The sequence below is a fragment of the Schistocerca cancellata genome, chromosome 4, assembly GCF_023864275.1.
Source record: "Schistocerca cancellata isolate TAMUIC-IGC-003103 chromosome 4, iqSchCanc2.1, whole genome shotgun sequence".
Taxonomy (NCBI): domain Eukaryota; kingdom Metazoa; phylum Arthropoda; class Insecta; order Orthoptera; family Acrididae; genus Schistocerca; species Schistocerca cancellata.
Genome location: NC_064629.1, coordinates 286,554,180 through 286,573,110, shown reverse-complemented (window position 1 = coordinate 286,573,110; position 18,931 = coordinate 286,554,180). Strand labels below are relative to the sequence as shown.

The 18,931-nt window shown below is 40.5% G+C and overlaps 1 protein-coding gene across 5 annotated transcripts in view; it reads right to left on the bottom strand.

The window, feature by feature from the left end:
• Positions 1–18,931, bottom strand: part of LOC126183889 (myb-like protein O) — a 97,297-nt gene that overhangs the window by 56,118 nt on the left and 22,248 nt on the right. The window lies entirely within an intron of this gene.

The following is an 18,931-nucleotide window of genomic DNA, read 5'->3' as shown; positions in this document are numbered from 1 at the left end:
CATATCCAGCTAGAGGCCTGGGATGTGGGAAGAAAACATTTAAAAGGCTGAAAATGCTTATCAGGAGAGCTGATGCACAAGAAAGTCAATATGACAAGATTGTGCATCCTATAGTGTACAGGGTTGGGGAACTTTTGTTAATATGTACCCATGTTCAATAGAAAAAGGATGATAAAGTGAGAAAAAAAGTTTTGCCATGTATATAAGGGACCCTATGAGGTTTTCTCTTTGAAGCATCCAAGTACTTTGGATCTTAAATAGTGCAGGAGTAGTAGGCTTTACGATAATGAACACATTTAAAATGTGAAGAAATAGTTTCCCAAGGAACAGTCTCTTTCTAAAGAGAAAGAGGGGAAGAGCAGTGAAAACCATTAGCATTATAAATAAAGTGTGACTGTAAACTGTAATTAGCAGTGACACATAGTTGTAATGAAATAATTCTTTCAGAAAGACAAAGCTCTATGGACATACTAATTATGATTAAAAACAATACAGGAAGTGTGTAATGTATTTTTTACACTAGTGTATTGCAAATGTAAGCTTATGCAGCCAAATATTTAGACTGTTGTGTTTTAAAGCACAGTGATGATAGTGTCAAGCAATAGGCAGGCATAGCACTTGTGACACTTGTTAGAGTGGGTGGCAGGTACGAGCAACAATAACGTGTTAGCCCCAAGAGCCGACAGTGTGTACGGCATATTTTGTTTCACACTGGGAGCTGACGGTGGCTGTGTGCTGCGTTTGATGGCACAATGGCATGGCACAGCCGAACAACGTGAGGAAGTGACAGATTACACAGTGGGTGAGAATTCCGGAGGTAACTGAAGGAACTGGCTGGAGGGGGAGACTACAGGGGTCGACAGGACGCTGGCAGTGTGCAACGTCACCGAATCTCCTCAGCTGACAGCAGCAGCTGTCAGCAGCTATGAGCTGCTGAGGTGTTTTGTATTGCAATACAATGCCAACCCAAGGCAACCAAGCAGAGTGTGTGTGTGCTGTGGTTCATAGTGCTGTGCCCGCACTCCTCTCTCTCTCTCTCTCTCTCTCTCTCTCTCTCTCTCTGTGTGTGTGTGTGTGTGTGTGTGTGTGTGTGTGTGTGTGTGTGTGTGCGTGTGTGTGCGGGCGCGCGCGCCCGCCCACCTGCTTCCTTTCATAACATTTGGTTACTTGCTTCCCCCCCTCCCCGAATTTAAAATTTGCTAACATACCAAGACTGATTTTATGCAGACGCAAAATTTTACAGATAAATTACCTTGATGAGTAGCAGAATAAACACATCTCCATATTTTACAATCATTTTTATCCAGATTTAGCCATTCGAGCTGGGGTACTATCCTCGTGATAAAAACATCATATAAAGTTTACAATGTCTTAAAATGCAAAAACCTCGAAACAGATTTCACTATCAAGAACAAGCTTGAGCAGAAAGTACCCTATAGTTGCAAAACAACAACACAATACAAAATGCAGGCACATAAACAATCACATAAATTGATTATGACTACTCCCATATTCCTCAAACAGGTAAATACTTTATCAGATTTAAAGAAAATATAGCAACACAGATGGCAAAAAATTAAAAAGTTTGAAATATCTGCAGTAGGCGCACACATGAGAAATGAAACACCGAGGTAACATCAGTACCATTGTCCCCATGTCCAACCATTAGGCACACTAAGACACACAGACACAAGCTGTAGAAAACAATTAATGTATACCTTACACAGGCTTGATACTAAACCATGATTAATCATTTGTTATGCAATATATGTTCTCTGTTACCTCTTTACCTTTATTAGTGTGAGCCCAACTCTAACATGAAGAAACAAGTGATAAATGACAGACAAAAATACAAAAATCCCACACTGACTGGTATGAAACGCAAAATCTTTGACCACCTTCAAACCTTCATCATGATTGAAGGCAGCAGTGGTGAATGGAGTGGGTTTTATAGCTCCACAAACATCAACTGCTCAGTTGATGTTTGTGAAGTTATACAAATGAGCAGCTGACTTTTGAGGAGCTATATCACCCACTCTGTTCATTGCCGCTGCCTACGGTTATTGTACGAGGGTCTGAAGATGGTCAAAAACTGATCGAAACTGGTTACCACAAAATAATTTTTTTTTTGTGGTTGAGACTTTGAGTGCTCATTTTTAAAAGTAGTTTTTTCCAAACAACTGTTCTCCATGAGAAATGTTCTCAAAAATTACCAAAACCTTTGGATGAATAGTCTGGCACTTAATCACTGAAGCACACAAAAAACAAATTATGTTATTTCTAGCCCCAGTTTTATAATACACACAAAGAAAGAAAAAGTGTTCAGTCAATTTCAACATGTTTATTTCCATGATCAGTTAGCCACATGGAAAGCATAATAGGGGCAGTAACCCTCCCTTGCAAACACTCACGAGTAAAAAGTGAATTTTTTTTCATATCTTTTCTGCTACTAGCTGCAGTATTCCTTATATTTGCACCTCACTGCAGAATTTATAACATGTCATTTTAAAAAAGAGAAATGCATAGAGTGAGTATGTTTCTGGAAAAAGGCTGGTGACCACTGAAAGGTGTTTATACTGATATTTACTTATAAACTTACGCAAATGCAACAACCGACATAACTGAAAGATTCAGATCCACAAAATTAAAATGTTTCTGTTCGGACAGTTCCATAGATTACCCACAAATAGTACAGAAAAAGATGAAGATCTATGTTGAACTTACTTCAAAGTAATTCTAGTGATGGGCCATTCTCCAAAATGCATAGTGGAAACAAAGACATTTGTAAATTTCAGTTGATTTTTTTTTGCTAATAGATTTTTTTGCTAATATCCAATTGGTCTACCTAAAAACTCTGAAAAATTCAGTTTTAAGAAACCTTTAGGCCTAAAACTATATACGAGGGCTATCCACAAAGTACATTACGTTTTGGAATTAAAAATAAATAAAGTATTGGAAATTTTTTTTATTATATACAGATGAAAGCCACACTTAAATACTACTTTTCTACATAGTTGCCATTTAAATTAAGGCACTTATCGTAGCAATGCACGAGCTTGGAAATTCCTTCGTCGTAAAATTCGGCTGCCTGCACCTTCAACCACATGGTTACCTCTTCTTGAAGCTGTGCGTCGTCATCAAAACGCTGCATAGCCAACCACTTCTTCATTGCTGGGAATAAGTGGAAGTCTCTCGGTGCCAGGTCCGGACTGTATGGCGGATGAGGAAACAACTCCCACTTAAAAGATTCGAGAACTTCACAAGTGGCATTTGCCGTGTGGGCCTGGGCGTTGTCGTGAACCAGCAAGATCTTTCAGCCCAACTTTCCCCTGCGCTTGTTTTGTATTGCTCTTCTGAGGTTGTGCAGAGTTTGGCAATACCTTTGAGAGTTTGCTGTAGTGCCTCTTTCAAGGAAATCCACAAAAATCACACCTTTTCTGTCCCAAAAGACAGTCATTACGTGGTTGAAGGCGCAGGCGGCCGAATTTTACGACGAAGGAATTTCCAAGCTCGTCCATCGCTACGATAAGTGCCTTAATTTAAATGGCAATTACGTAGAAAAGTAGTATTTAAGTGTGGCTTTCATCTGTATATAATAAAAAAAATTTCCAATACTTTATTTATTTTTAATTCCAAAACATAATGTACTTTGTGGATAGCCCTCGTACCAGGCTTCTGTTTAATGATGAGAATCTCTGTGTACGGCCCACACAGGATACGGTGGGTGATGCGCAGAGCCTAGTTTTCGTCCAAAGCGCTGGGCGAGTTAGCTCATTCATTTGTTCGGAAGGGGAGGCCGATAGTGTCTGAAACCTTTTGGCAGGCCGGTGATGACAGATCCGAGGCGCACACCCTGCAATCTTTCTCAAACAATTTTACACAACTATTCAGTAAAAAATTATTTGTTGTTTACTTATAGCTTTATATGTCAGGTTCATGATGACATGTCCATCATTTTGTTAATGGTCATAGTTATTCTGATATTTACATGGAAGTAAGAGACTGCGCGAAATTTGAAAAGTTTGCGATGAAAAATAAATGTCACTATGATTTCGCATTTGGTGCATATTACATAATATGTTGCACAGTATTAATTTAGCTAACATACTAAATTTTTCTTTAGACTTGGGTGGAGGTCTCTATCTGTCACCAATCTCGAGAAAATTGATCTGATGTAGCACACTCAATTGTGATCACGCCACACCAGTGATAAAGCCAGAGTGAAATATCCACACCATTCCTCATATTTCCTTAACAGTCTGAGATATCGAAATGAGATTTATGATAGCACACAAAGAGGAGAGTATTTTGACATATGGTTATTGTGCGAAACTTGATTATCTACCGTGTTATTCCAGTAACTACAGACTTTTTCTATTAAAGAATGCAATTTATAAGGGTGAAACGAGAAATGCTATAGTTTTTGGAACAACATAAGCGAAGACAAGTTTATTTTGTACCGAGAATGTGTTTTTTTACTAAGCTAATGACCTTACTTTTCCTCAGTTTCTCACTTAATAAACCTCTTTTTCACAATTCTTTCGCAACTATGTCTGCACAACATATTAGTGAGGTGAGACAGTGTAAACTCCACTGTGTTTTGGCAAAAGAAGCAAATTTTAACATGACAACCAGAGCAATGTGTGGGTTTTACTCAAAATTTGCCACACATGATGCTTCTCTGAAAGTTACAAATGGTTATCAAGCCAAGCAAAAATAAATCACTACATTTTTGGCGAAATTCTTTTTAGATATTAACCAAAGCAGAGGTGACAGTAGATCTTTTTGAATGGTCACCATGCAAGTGTGAGTGTGGAGGGGCACCACTTAAATATTAATGCGAGCATAGGCTTCAGTTTAGAATGGCAGTTCCTCTCCAGCACTCGACATTTCCCCTACAGCGCCTGTCCGTAACTCCCATCACTACCACTCTTCCTATGCAGGACCTGATATCTGCGCATCTACCGGCCATGGTATTCTGCATGCACTATAAGACTGGCATGTGGAATCTCTCTCTTGTGTTACAGTATAGGCTTTTGGGACTATGTCAACCTGCTTAAAAAATGTTGTGAAAAGACTGGGTTGTATGATAACGTATAAACTGCTAGCAATGTCTGAACCAGACTAACTGAGTAATAAATCAATAGTGGACAGCTAAGTCTCACCCTTACCTACCACACAAGACTCGTTGCAAATGTGGATACAACATCGGTTATGTCCTATGAGGCACTTTAGAATTAAACCCAGTGTTTTTAATGGATACCTTTAGTTAGTGCTTCAGTCCCCTTATTGAAAATAGAAACTAATTTAATTTGGTGATATATTCTGAACAGATGAAATATTTCAATCATGTCCCTTAATCTAAGTTCCCCTCTTGAACATTGTATATTATGTTTCTTACATATCTTTTTAAAGCTATACTTCCTGAAGATAAGCTCTGTCTTGGAGAAAACTTATGATTTACCATTTACACTCATGAAACACATAATATCACATAATGCAGCAACCTATTTTCACCTGATGACAGTGGCAATATACAGTCTCCATCAGACAATGAAAGCACCGACAGCCATACTGATCTACAAGTCAACTACTATCCAAGAGTCAAGGAAGTTGGTTGGAGCAGGCTCTACAGTGAATACATATCTCTTGATTGTGTGTACCGTGTACGGTCACTAGGATTGACACACAGTGCTTCACGGAGAGAGGGTGGTCGAGTGGGGAGGATGTATGCAAACACCCACATAGGTGTTGTGTGTTCCTCAAATCATTATGACAATTCAGGAGTGATGGGCTTATGCACACTGTTGTTGAATTTATTGGTTCGCTACTTCACCACATGTACATATCCCTCACATAAGAACACTTCCACTATCTGCCTTAACAGTATCCTACTGCCAAGAAATATACATCAATTCAAATGGTTTTCAATGTACTGATATCTACAAAGGAAGATGATGGTTTAACACACTGTCGATATCAAGGTCATTAGAGCTGGAGCACAAGCACAGATGGTTTCAAGGATGGAGAAGGAAACTCGCCATACTCTTTTGATGAAACCATCCCGGCATTCGCCTGCACTGATTTAGGGACATCACGGAAAATCTAAACCAGGATGAGTAGATCCAGATTTGAACCTTTGTCCTCCCGAATGCCTGTCCAGTGTGATAATCACTGCGCCACCTTGCTTGGTACTAATACCAAGCCATCAGCATGTATCATCAGTTCTATTGACTGCTGGTACAGGCACCATTTTTTCATGCTTTGATCATCCACTGGCAGTGTTTCTGTACTGATAATGAACACTGTGCCCTGCAAGTGTAATGAAACACTTTGAGTGTGATGAATTCTAAACCACACAGTGGGATTGTGGTTCTGGATTGTACAATTGCTCACTGATGGTGATCTTCCACCACTGAATCTGTTAGGGTACATTTACGCTGCACCCATGCTGCTGGCACCTTCCTATACACTTCCGGCACATCATGTCACTGCCAGCTGGTATCATTGTTACATTTACATTGCGACCACACTGTTCCCTGCCACCAGGAGTAATCCCCCTGCAGCTGTTCACATATCAAGCACAGCACTAGAAGAGTCAAATGTAGTGCTGCTGGAGTGATCCTGAAGCAGCCAATGGCAGCTCAAGCTTCAGGGCATTCGGCAATGGTGACAGCGCAAAACACAAACCAGCTCGATATTATCGTCTGGCAAGGATCGTAGCGAGCAGCAATGGTGCATGTTAAATGGACTGGTAAGATGCAGTGGGCCAAACAGTGAGCAGTGAGAAGCATAAATGCACCCTTAGTCATCAGCTCCATTGTGGATTGTTTATCCCCAATTAAAATTTGCAACAGTCAACTGATGGCAGTGGTTTGCTGCTGCTCAAGCTCCTCACACCCTTGCCATAGTATCAGATGAAAAACCCAATTCTTGCGTGACCTAGGAGATCAAGTGTTCTTTGCACTGGGCACCTATAATCTGTCCGTGACCACACACTTGACATCATGTTTTGATCACACTGCACTTGACTATCACACTAATTGCCAGGAAAAAGTATAATCACACTCCAAACATGTGACACATAAAACTGTTCCTTTTGACAGGCTGACAAGAATGCTAGGCTATAACAGTGTAGCTATTGCACTTTCTCTTCCAGAGTGTAACAGTATTGTCCACTTAGCTTAAAAATTCTACATATGTCTTTTCCTTGCTCATCTCATGGAAGTTTGGTGAAAATTACAGATACTCGAAGTCCGATCCCTCGCAATGAGCCATCATGCAACATTGTGGAGCCGATAAACTTCATCTCACTTTAAAAGAGAAGAGTCCAACTACAGCTTGATCATGATCATCAATAATGGACTGCATAGCTAATTGAGAGCAATCCTAATGACAATTTTCTATCCAAACACTTTGCAACTTGTTGGCTGCTGCTTTTAGAATTCTGACCAATACCTGATTGACTGACCATCTAGGGAAACCAATTTCAGAAATTTTAAAATCTTTAAACAGATGAAGAATACATGCCAAAATAAAAGCAAGGCATTGGCAACACAACAAAAACCACCATTATTATGGTATTCTACTTGCCACCACTTATACATGATAGTCTAGCAAAAATTTCATAGCAAAATCCACTCACAAATTCTTGTTCCTCATGAATTTAGTGATGCTAGCCTGAAATTACTATAAAAAAACTGGAAAAGTGCGAGTAGGACTCACACCCTGAGGGTTCCCTAAAAACTTAGTTGTGTATATAGATGATGATGATGATGATGATGATGATGATGATGATGATGATGATGATAATAATAATAATAATAATATTTTCATGTGGCTCTATGGCCTGGTGCATGTCTTTGTATTGGATGCCCTTTCGTGACTTGCATGCCACTAATGTACCTCAGTTACTCAACCAGGAAAAAGGAACCGTCAGTTTCACTTGGAATCTGAACCACATGTTGTTTCAGGTAAATCCTCACATTGTTGACAAGAAAAACAAAGAATGAAAAATTCGAAGTTCAACTGAGATTCGATTCTTTGGCTTCTCTGTTTCCAGGCACACACAATACTGCTAGATGACCAGGCCTGATGTGTATATAGATAGCTCATCTATAGATTTTGGTAAGTGAGTTTGTGAGTATCAAAATATGTGACACATATGGCCGTGTTTTTTATTGCAATGACTTTAAAAGCTTAAATTGTTAAAATCACCAAGAGCTCACAGGCCCGACTATTTGACATGAATTTCAACTTGATACCTCTATGCATTACTGACAAAAAGGGAACTTAACAGTCAGACTGACAGCCCGGAGAACAAAGTGATACTGTAACAGTTGTGTTTTTTACCAACTGAGGTACTGAATCTTAAAAAGTCATTCTAATAACACTGTGGGCAGAAAATTTTGTATGATGATTGCCTTTCTCATATTTGCCATGTTGGTGGCATAGAGCACCAGTGAGCATACTAAATGACTGCAGAGATTAACAGTCAATGTACACATATATTGTTCATTAGCTAAACCAGCTCCACTACTTATGTAATTATCAATAGTGTTCATCTACTCCAGTTTCAGAGAGGACTCTAGAAGGATACCTGAGGAGATGCACACTTCCACTACATACTGATGCAGTCACCAGCTCAGAAGTAATATGGGCTATTGAGAATGACTTAAGGGTTGAGATCAGTTTAACCAATAAATAATATATGTGAGCACTGTCTGTTAACTTCTGTAATCTATTGTCTTGCTTTGTACAATAATGCACTCATCACACACAATTTACGAAAATAACTGTGGATATCTCTCGTTTTGTAACACTGCTGATGCACTTTATATTATCTGATTCAGGAATCACAAATCAATGCATAATTTTACCACAGCTACTATCCCCTATTAGATCACAGAGTGCTAATTTGCATTGGCTGCTTAGATGTGACAGTATTACTTTAATGAGAAAAGTTTTTCCTTTAACACTGGGTGCATGCAGGAAAGGCATTTTACTCATAATCAGTATTAATACTGTGACAAATAAGCAAATATTGCACACGGCTGCACTGCTCAGCCAAAATGTCATTTTGGATTATTCTACTCAATTCAAGCATTCACAGTTGTCCTCACATTCTTGGTCTCAAAATTCCTCCACACTTTTAGAATTTCTTAATAACTGAAGAATGTTCGATTCATCCCTACAAGGCACTATTTGAAAGGAAAAACAAAATGTTGGTCATAAACCTCACATTGTCATAGGTTGTCAGCAAAGCCTGAAATCAAATATATAATTCTGAACCAATGTAATTCGCAGCGATGGCAACTAGTAACTAAGTGAAACAGTCATCAGTTCAGAGGTTGGTCGGAACACCACAGTGTTTTACTACATTTGACACGAAGTTTATGCCCTCGTCTTAATGTTGAATGACACAGTTTCTAATAAGTGTCTACAAACAGCAATTAATTTCTTGCAACTGGGAGTGTGCCCGTTTCACACTGTTGTGAAAATTGACCTGTGCATTTGTTCATTATTCTGGGCACTATACCGTGCTGTACCAAACACTGAAAGCATATCTATGAGTTCCTGCAACAATTGATACTCTCAGTGGTTCACTCCATCATAGACATATCACTTACAACTGTGTATTATTTTTCATGGTAGCATCACTGATGTCAATATGGCAGGCAATTGTTTGTTATGAAATATAAGCAGCTTACACACACTGCTCACCCAAGAGCTATACTGCCTGAAATATTCATTCCTAAACTTTGGTATCTGGTCTCAAAATACTCAGTGTAGCATACTCAACCATATACACAACTTTCACCCTAAAGGTGAGGAGCATCCTGTATCTGTCACTCACATACTGAAATACATGCGGTACCAAACTAGCCCATATCAAATTCAAATAATCATACATAATTTTTCTGTGACTAATCACACTCCTACTTAGCATTACCGAGAGTTCCAATGAATAATCCCAGAAAATTCTATAAAAGTACATTCAGTGCATGTGATGTTAATAGCACTAATAAGCAAACTAAACAAACAATTGATCATCCCAAGGAAACACATTAATACTGTGCAACTCTGCCTCCAGTCTTGATAATGTCCTCAATTCAGAGAACAGGAGAGTTCGCGAATTTCTTCAGGTGTGGCAATATCCAGCTGAAACCATTCATCAATGATCAGCTCCCTCAGCACCCTAACTGTGAGACTGTCGCTTGCTACATTTTACCTGTTGTTCAAAACAGCAGCAGTTATATTACATGGGATTATGATCGCGTGATGTAGGGAGCCAGTCGAAGTGCAACAAAGGCCAAGTGTTCATCAGCCCAGGAGAGAGAGGGAGAGAGGGAGTGTGGACTGAGTGTGCCCAAGTCACAGTACTTTTAAAATACCCCCAAAATATCAAAGAACTAACTCTGCTCTGAACTACACCCTCCACGTACTGCAGATAAAACACCTTCTTGGACTGTCAATGCACTTGACACCTCATATCATACAAAAAGAGCCAATATCACAACTGTCAGACCACACCACATGCCTCCAGCCAGATACTACCTACTTTCGGTAATGCAATGGCCTCATGCAAGGTATCTGACTCCAAATGTCCATCACATGCAGTTACCTTTGCAACATTCACTCACAAACTGGTTGAGGTGGACCTGCATTCACTTACAGTAGCAATTCCTGTCGGGTTTGTAACTGATGTGTCATTCATCTCTACAGTCTTCATCAGTTCATACCTTTTTAAGACCACTATTCTTACACTGTATTGCATGGCTACAAGAGGTTCACGATTGCTCTAAGTTGGACTGTCTCCCTAGATACACCAAAAAATCTGGCAATTTGACTCCCGTTGTTGCCATGGGCAAGTCCGAACATAATAGCTCCCTTCTGCAGTTGTCACGCATATGTGTTGACCCATCTTTCTGAGCTGATTTCATACAACCAAATGGCACATACACAATAATTCACTCCCATGATTTAAGTCAGGAGTGGAGGGTCATATGACCACCTGGTACCAGTTCTACAAGATCCACAGCAATCCAATGTGACGAGTGCGCTCATTTGAAATGGTGTCTAAAATTTTGTGCAGTAAGGTTATAACAACATCCCAATTTTGTAATTACAGAGAATGAACTGATAACATAGAAAGTTTTGTGAAAAAAGAATGTCATATTAGCAATTTGTAAAGCTAAATATCCATTGTGTATCTGACCAGGGGACTTCAAACTTCCAGTTAGGGTGTTTGAAAGTAAACACAGCATCAAATTGAGCATGTATTTTGTTGTGTAACAATATATTAAGTGGACAGCCAATTTAAATCCAGTCACATATGGGATAAAGAAACTGCACATGGCAGACGTAAGAAAATAGAGGAGCAGTTAAAACAGTGACATCAGAAAAACCAATATCAAGTGAGTGCTTTGCAAATTACTGCATGCATACAATTATGAACAATTGAAAGAGTTCATGCCTCTGCTATTTACTGTTATCAAAAACACGCAAAAGTGAAATTTCCCAGAAACAGAGGTAGTTTTAAAACAAACGGTACACAGGGACGTGAAATAATGCGACATTGCTGAAAATCTCTCTCAGCAGCTGAACCTAAGCAATAAGTGTCCAGTGCACTGAAGCAATACTATCAACTGGCAGATTCAAAGGGGTAAATGGAGGAGTGTGGCAACTTGCATAACAGCCGCACTCAGGCTGGCCAGTGCAACATCCTTGATCGTTACCGTGCCATGCGGATTTGATCTTGGTTCGGTTTACCTTCCTCCCTTGCAAGCTAGCATGATGTGAATTATGTTCTACGAGCAAGTCTACTGTAGCATTCAGCATTGACATAAAAATACAAACTTTGAGAACAGGTAGTTGAATTACTTCTACATGTTCTAGAACACTGCATACCACATGTATGGCATGGGGCATACACCATGTGTTACAATAACCCCACAAGACTCCGTGTAGGGGGCGGGAGGGGGGGGGGGACAGGGACAGAGGACTTTGAGCTACTAGCACAATAAATTCATTTATATCATGGCTCCTAAAAAGATACTCAATGAAGGACAGGATTCAAGGCCCCTTCAGCCATTTTCGCAATTGTTTCCTGTAACTGCAAAACCTGTATGGTGTTTATGTAATTTGTTATTTTATCTCCTTGGAATGATCTGATATGTATAGTGTATTCACTCGGAGACATGTAGATAAGTAGTTTCTTATAAATGATTCAGCACAGCATTATATTTCAGAGATTTGGAAGTAGCTGTCCCATTTCTGTATCAAATACTATTAATGGTCTTAGTTTCTCCATTACTTAATACTAATTTTAACAGGACATGGATACTGTCTGAAAGACATTTCATACTCAAGTTCATTATATATATTTGTTTCTAAATCCTTTGTTACATAAAAACAATATTTTATAAAAATGCTACAGGAACAGTCACAGTAATATGCTTTTCTGTGATCAGTAGCTCTGTCCTATCAAAGAATGTACAGAATTTGTATTATTATTATTATTAATGATGTCCAATTCCATGACCACTTATGCTGGACATCTTAAAAATAATGATTACTCTGGGACATAAGACAATCTCATTCCATGCCAAGTTTTAGATTGTTACAGTTCCAGCAAAACTGCAAAACAGACTAGAATTTATTTGCACACAATGTAATACCAGGAACACCTTAAACTGCCCCCAAGAGCCAAATAATTCATTTCTGGGGGGTTGAATATATTTCTGACCAAATAAGTGTTTTTCAGAAATGTTAGTTTACTTACAGTGTTTATTTCATATCAATACCGAAACAACACAAAAATATATGGTAATTTAATAAAAATCTGCAGCTACAAACAAAGCAGAACATACTTTAACCACTCTTGAAACAAATGCAGCTACAACATAGATTTAACTACATGCATTAAAACAGTTAAGATATATGGTAGTTTCTGTCGTGTGTATTAAAAATATCTATATAATAACTCAAGCATTTTCTATCACAGATTAAAATTTTAAAATAGTATGTCCCAAAAGATGAAAGGGATAACTAAAATACATTTATTTTTAAATGCAGCCAAATCCTATCTCTTAAATTTTGGATACAACATAATTAAACATAAGAGACCTCAAGAGTATGAATTAGTAATAAAAAGGGTGATCGCTAGTGCATAACCCCTATGTCTCGCCACTCAACATCTTGCTTTCCATGAATGGATGTTCACTTGGTTTTTCAGAAAGGCAGAAAGGAAGACATGGAGATGTAACAGAGACGTGGCAGCATGGTCATGGTCTTAAGTCATCTGCATGTGTGTGGGGTTGTGGGCAGTGAAAACCATGAAGAGACTACATTAACAGTGTATAATCCTTTACATTAAACTAAGTTGTTTCAAATACGTGCAAATACAAGAGAACTGTATGTTTTATATAACTCAATGAGATATGGTAGTTCATTTGTTAAGACACAATCTCAGAATAAGGAAGATGGTGGCTCGTGCTGTCACCATACCGATTTATGTTTTCCTAAACCACTTCAGACAAATGCCATTATGATTCTTTCAACTAAACTGTGGCCAAATATTTTTCTTGTCCTCTTCTCATTAAACAAGTGTGTATTTTCATCACTGTATATATGACATATGTTTTCTTTGTACACTCCTGGAAATTGAAATAAGAACACCGTGAATTCATTGTCCCAGGAAGGGGAAACTTTACTGACACATTCCTGGGGTCAGATACATCACATGATCACACTGACAGAACCACAGGCACATAGACACAGGCAACAGAGCATGCACAATGTCGGCACTAGTACAGTGTATATCCACCTTTCGCAGCAATGCAGGCTGCTATTCTCCCATGGAGACGATCGTAGAGATGCTGGATGTAGTCCTGTGGAACGGCTTGCCATGCCATTTCCACCTGGCGCCTCAGTTGGACCAGCGTTCGTGCTGGACGTGCAGACCACGTGAGACGACGCTTCATCCAGTCCCAAACATGCTCAATGGGGGACAGATCCGGAGATCTTGCTGGCCAGGGTAGTTGACTTACACCTTCTAGAGCACGTTGGGTGGCACGGGATACATGCGGACGTGCATTGTCCTGTTGGAACAGCAAGTTCCCTTGACGGTCTAGGAATGGTAGAACAATGGGTTCGATGACGGTTTGGATGTACCGTGCACTATTCAGTGTCCCCTCGACGATCACCAGTGGTGTACGGCCAGTGTAGGAGATCGCTCCCCACACCATGATGCCGGGTGTTGGCCCTGTGTGCCTCGGTCGTATGCAGTCCTGATTGTGGTGCTCACCTGCACGGCGCCAAACACGCGTACGACCATCATTGGCACCAAGGCAGAAGCGACTCTCATCGCTGAAGACGACACGTCTCCATTCGTCCCTCCATTCACGCCTGTCGCGACACCACTGGAGGCGGGCTGCACGATGTTGGGGCGTGAGCGGAAGACGGCCTAACGGTGTGCGGGACCGTAGCCCAGCTTCATGGAGACGGTTGTGAATGGTCCTCGCCAATACCCCAGGAGCAACAGTGTCCCTAATTTGCTGGGAAGTGGCGGTGCGGTCCCCTACGGCACTGCGTAGGATCCTACGGTCTTGGCGTGCATCCGTGCGTCGCTGCGGTCCGGTCCCAGGTCGACGGGCATGTGCACATTCCGCCGACCACTGGCGACAACATCGATGTACTGTGGAGACCTCACGCCCCACGTGTTGAGCAATTCGGCAGTACATCCACCCGGCCTCCCGCATGCCCACTATACGCCCTCGCTCAAAGTCCGTCAACTGCACATACGGTTCACGTCCACACTGTCGCGACATGCTACCAGTGTTAAAGACTGCGATGGAGCTCCGTATGCCACGGCAAACTGGCTGACACTGACGGCGGCGCTGCACAAATGCTGCGCAGCTAGCGCCATTCGACGGCCAACACCGCGGTTCCTGGTGTGTCCGCTGTGCCGTGCGTGTGATCATTGCTTGTACAGCCCTCTCGCAGTGTCCGGAGCAAGTTGGTGGGTCTGACACACCGGTGTCAATGTGTTCTTTTTTCCATTTCCAGGAGTGTATTAAGCTGACATATACCATATATTTGTAAAATGATCCTTAGATATCTAAATTACTGACACCAGCATAAAAAATATTTTACAAGCAAGGGTCAGACCATGGACACGGCACCAGAGGACAGCTGAGATGGATGCGGACAGTGCTAGAGCTGCCCCTGCCAGGCACAGACCACAGACGGAGCACCTGATGTGATGAGAAGCAAAAACTGAGCACCTAGCACCATCCAGGCATTAATACTGGACTTCATCCACCCAAGGACCTGTCTCAGGGAGCACCTGAAGAAGACAGTGGCTCATGCCATACAAACACCTGATGCCTACAACAAGCCTAAGACCTGATTATTCAACATGTCAACATAATAAGAAGCTCTCTTTTATTTAATATATGTAAGTCATGATTAAAAGAATAAAAACAAGAACTAACTTTAACTCCAAAACTCAGTTACTGTCTAGTCATTCACCTGAATCTGAGAAAAAGCATTCACACCATTCATAGTATTTTTATTTTAATCTTTGGGGCTGTGGAAAATAAAGATGAGCATCACATAATACAGGGCTATTACAAATGATTGAATCGATTTCATAAATTCACTGTAGCTCCATTCATTGACATATGGTCAGAACACACTACAGATACATAGAAAAACTCATAAAGTTTTGTTCGACTGAAGCTGCACTTCAGGTTTCTGCCGCCAGAGCGCTCGAGAGCACAGTGAGACAAAATGGCAACAGGAGCCGAGAAAGCGTATGTCGTGCTTGAAGTGCACTCACATCAGTCAGTCATAACAGTGCAATGACACTTCAGGATGAAGTTCAACAAAGATCCACCAACTGCTAACTCCATTCGGCGATGGTATGCGCAGTTTAAAGCTTCTGGATGCCTCTGTAAGGGGAAATCAACGGGTCGGCCTGCAGTGAGCGAAGAAATGGTTGAACGCGTGTGGGCAAGTTTCACGCATAGTGATGTGAAAGATTCAGTGTTTAAACCTCTTCTACCAAGAAACGTGCCAGAACTACGAGCTCGCATCAACAATGCTTTCGAACTCACTGATGGGGACATGCTGCGCCGAGTGTGAGAAGAACTTGATTATCGGCTTGATGTCTGCCAAATCACTAAAGGGGCACATATCGAACATTTGTGAGTGCCTAAAAAAACTTTTTGAGTTTTTGTATGTGTGTGCAAAGCATTGTGAAAATATCTCAAATAATAAAGTTATTGTAGAGCTGTGAAATCGCTTCAACCATTTGTAATAACCCTGTATTGGCTCATCTGAAAAATACCTTGAATATTTTGTGAATCAGGCTGGCAACATATCTACAAGTAACAAACTGACCTGGTCTCTTCACATCAGTTACTGTAGAGAAGGGAATAGTGGCTGTAAGGTAGTGTGAGCCAATGGCAATGGCTGTTGACAGAGATGTTCAGGAATCTAGGAAAACATTATAGTGCTATTAGAAACTGACTGCTGATTATCTGCAGAGCCTACATGAAAATTCATATCTGGAGTTGAAAATGTGGGAGACCAATGGCAATCATTATAAAGCATTGTGAAGGATGCTACAAAAAGACAGGTGGCAAGCAAGGTTGTGAGAGACGGAAAGACCCATGTTTCAACAGCCACATTAGAAAGTTACTACAAAAGCAGATAGTTTTACCCAATATTTAAACAAAGATAGAGTTTTGTTAAAAAACATAATCTGAATGAAGTTAAAATGGGAGTAAGAAGAGAAAGACTAGAAGTCAATGAATTAAAAGCTATATGAGGTTAGGGGGAGGAGAAGGGTTAGGAGTAGGGGAATGAAAAAGTAAGGGAATGAGAAAGGTTAGGGTTTTACATCCTATTGAGGAGATTGATCACATGTTCAGATGTGACAAGGATGAAGAAGGAAATATGAGTAAGTACTATCCAGTAAATACTGCATTTTCAGTCTGGAACCGCGTGACCGCTACGGTCACAGGTTCGAATCCTGCTTCGGGCATGGATGTGTGTGATGTCCTTAGGTTAGTTAGGTTTAAGAAGTTCTAAGTGCTAGGGGACTGATGACCACAGATGTTAAGTCCCATAGTGCTCAGATCCATTTGAACCATTTGAAATATTGCATTCCTTGACTTAAAAAAACGTTAAATACACTGTTGTTCTGTGGGAAAAAAAGAATGAGACAATGAAATGTTGGAACTGCCTTGTGACTAAACAGTAGGTTTTCAAACAGAAATCAGCTTGTCACTCTCAATAGAAAGAAATCTTCAGGTATGGATGATGTTTTAGGTGCACCTCTACAGGACTATAGAGATGGGTTTGTTATTGCTTGTGGTATGCACTGATGAGCCGAAACATTATGCCCATTGCCCACTGAGAGACTAATCGCCACCTCATGGCACTGGGGGCCCATGACACAAAAAGGAAAGTATGTAAGTTGAGTACGGATGAAACGGAATTCTAATGATGATATGGGCTGCAAATGGAGAACATCGGGCTCCACAACAGATGACCCCTACGTGTTCCATGTTGACCCAAGGACTCCAATAATTTCAATTGCAGTGGCCTTGGAATCATTGTGATTGGACCATGAATCAGTGGAAACACGTTGCCTGACTGGATGAATCATGTTTCTTGTCACACCAGGTTGATGGTTATTTCCAGATATGCCATTGCCCAGGCAAATGGCTGCTCTACTATTTGGTATTTCTTTTTCTGTTGACATACATCTGTGTCTCACTTACAGAACTAATTTTCCCAGTCAGTGTACCATGAAACTACACTATACACTCACAAATAATCAAGTTCGAGATAGCTGCTGAGAGGGTTAACTCTTGTCTTCATGGTGAACAGAATAGTTGTGTGTGTCACGTGACCGAGATGCTGTTGGACCTAGCACTGATTGTCATGGTGACAGTCTAGCATGGGATGGACAGGACACAGAATATCAGCGCATTGGATTGTGTCGTATGATGGATGGCTTATGCACGGGATACTGCACTACCAATGTCTTGCAGCCACTAATCATCTTATATGTCACAATCAGTACCCATATTCACAGAAAAACCCCTCAGATAGCATCAATAGCTGTGGGCAATATGTTCACGACCAGAGTCAGCATCAAATACTATGTACTGTAACAGCACATAGCTGAGTCACAGTTCAGCAGATCACTTATAAACTTAATGCCCTACAACTGGTGAAGAGCCGTACCATCAACACCATATCCTTACTACGGAGTGTGGAAGAAACCTTCCCATGTATGTCACCCAAGGCACACATTGGCAGAAAGAACTCGATTTGTTGGAATGGCACTATCTTGACAGATGGTAGTGGTATACTCAAACAGAAGTGATTACAGAGGATGAAACATGTCTTTTGATACATCTGGTATCATCCCTCAGCAGCAGATAATTCAAGAATCTACTATTTGATCATATTTTCCCTCCACCTGTACCCTAAGAAACCCACTGTACTAGCCCCTCTCTCCTGCATTATATGAAAGTGTTCTGAGGAACACTCCAGGGATGTAATGTCTATTCAAAACATCAGTCCTACAGACAGCTTCAAGCAAAATGTGAAAGTCTCTTGAGTTATTGGCTGTGGCTGACCTATCATGGATCAGGATGGCTTTGCATCTGTTTTTGTTTCGTGTATCACTGTCCTCATCAATCTGGTTGAAAGGAGTGTTACACACTATTAAGCAGGTGTGTGTAATGTAAGAGAAAATATTACTGACTTACAGCTAAATTTATATTTCTGATAGTCTTCAAAATTTTTTTACTAGATATGGTCTGTGAGACAAGTTTTATTTCAGTAAATTTGCCACATATTACTTCTTAAACACAATGGTCATTTCCTTTTCCTGAAGAATATGGCA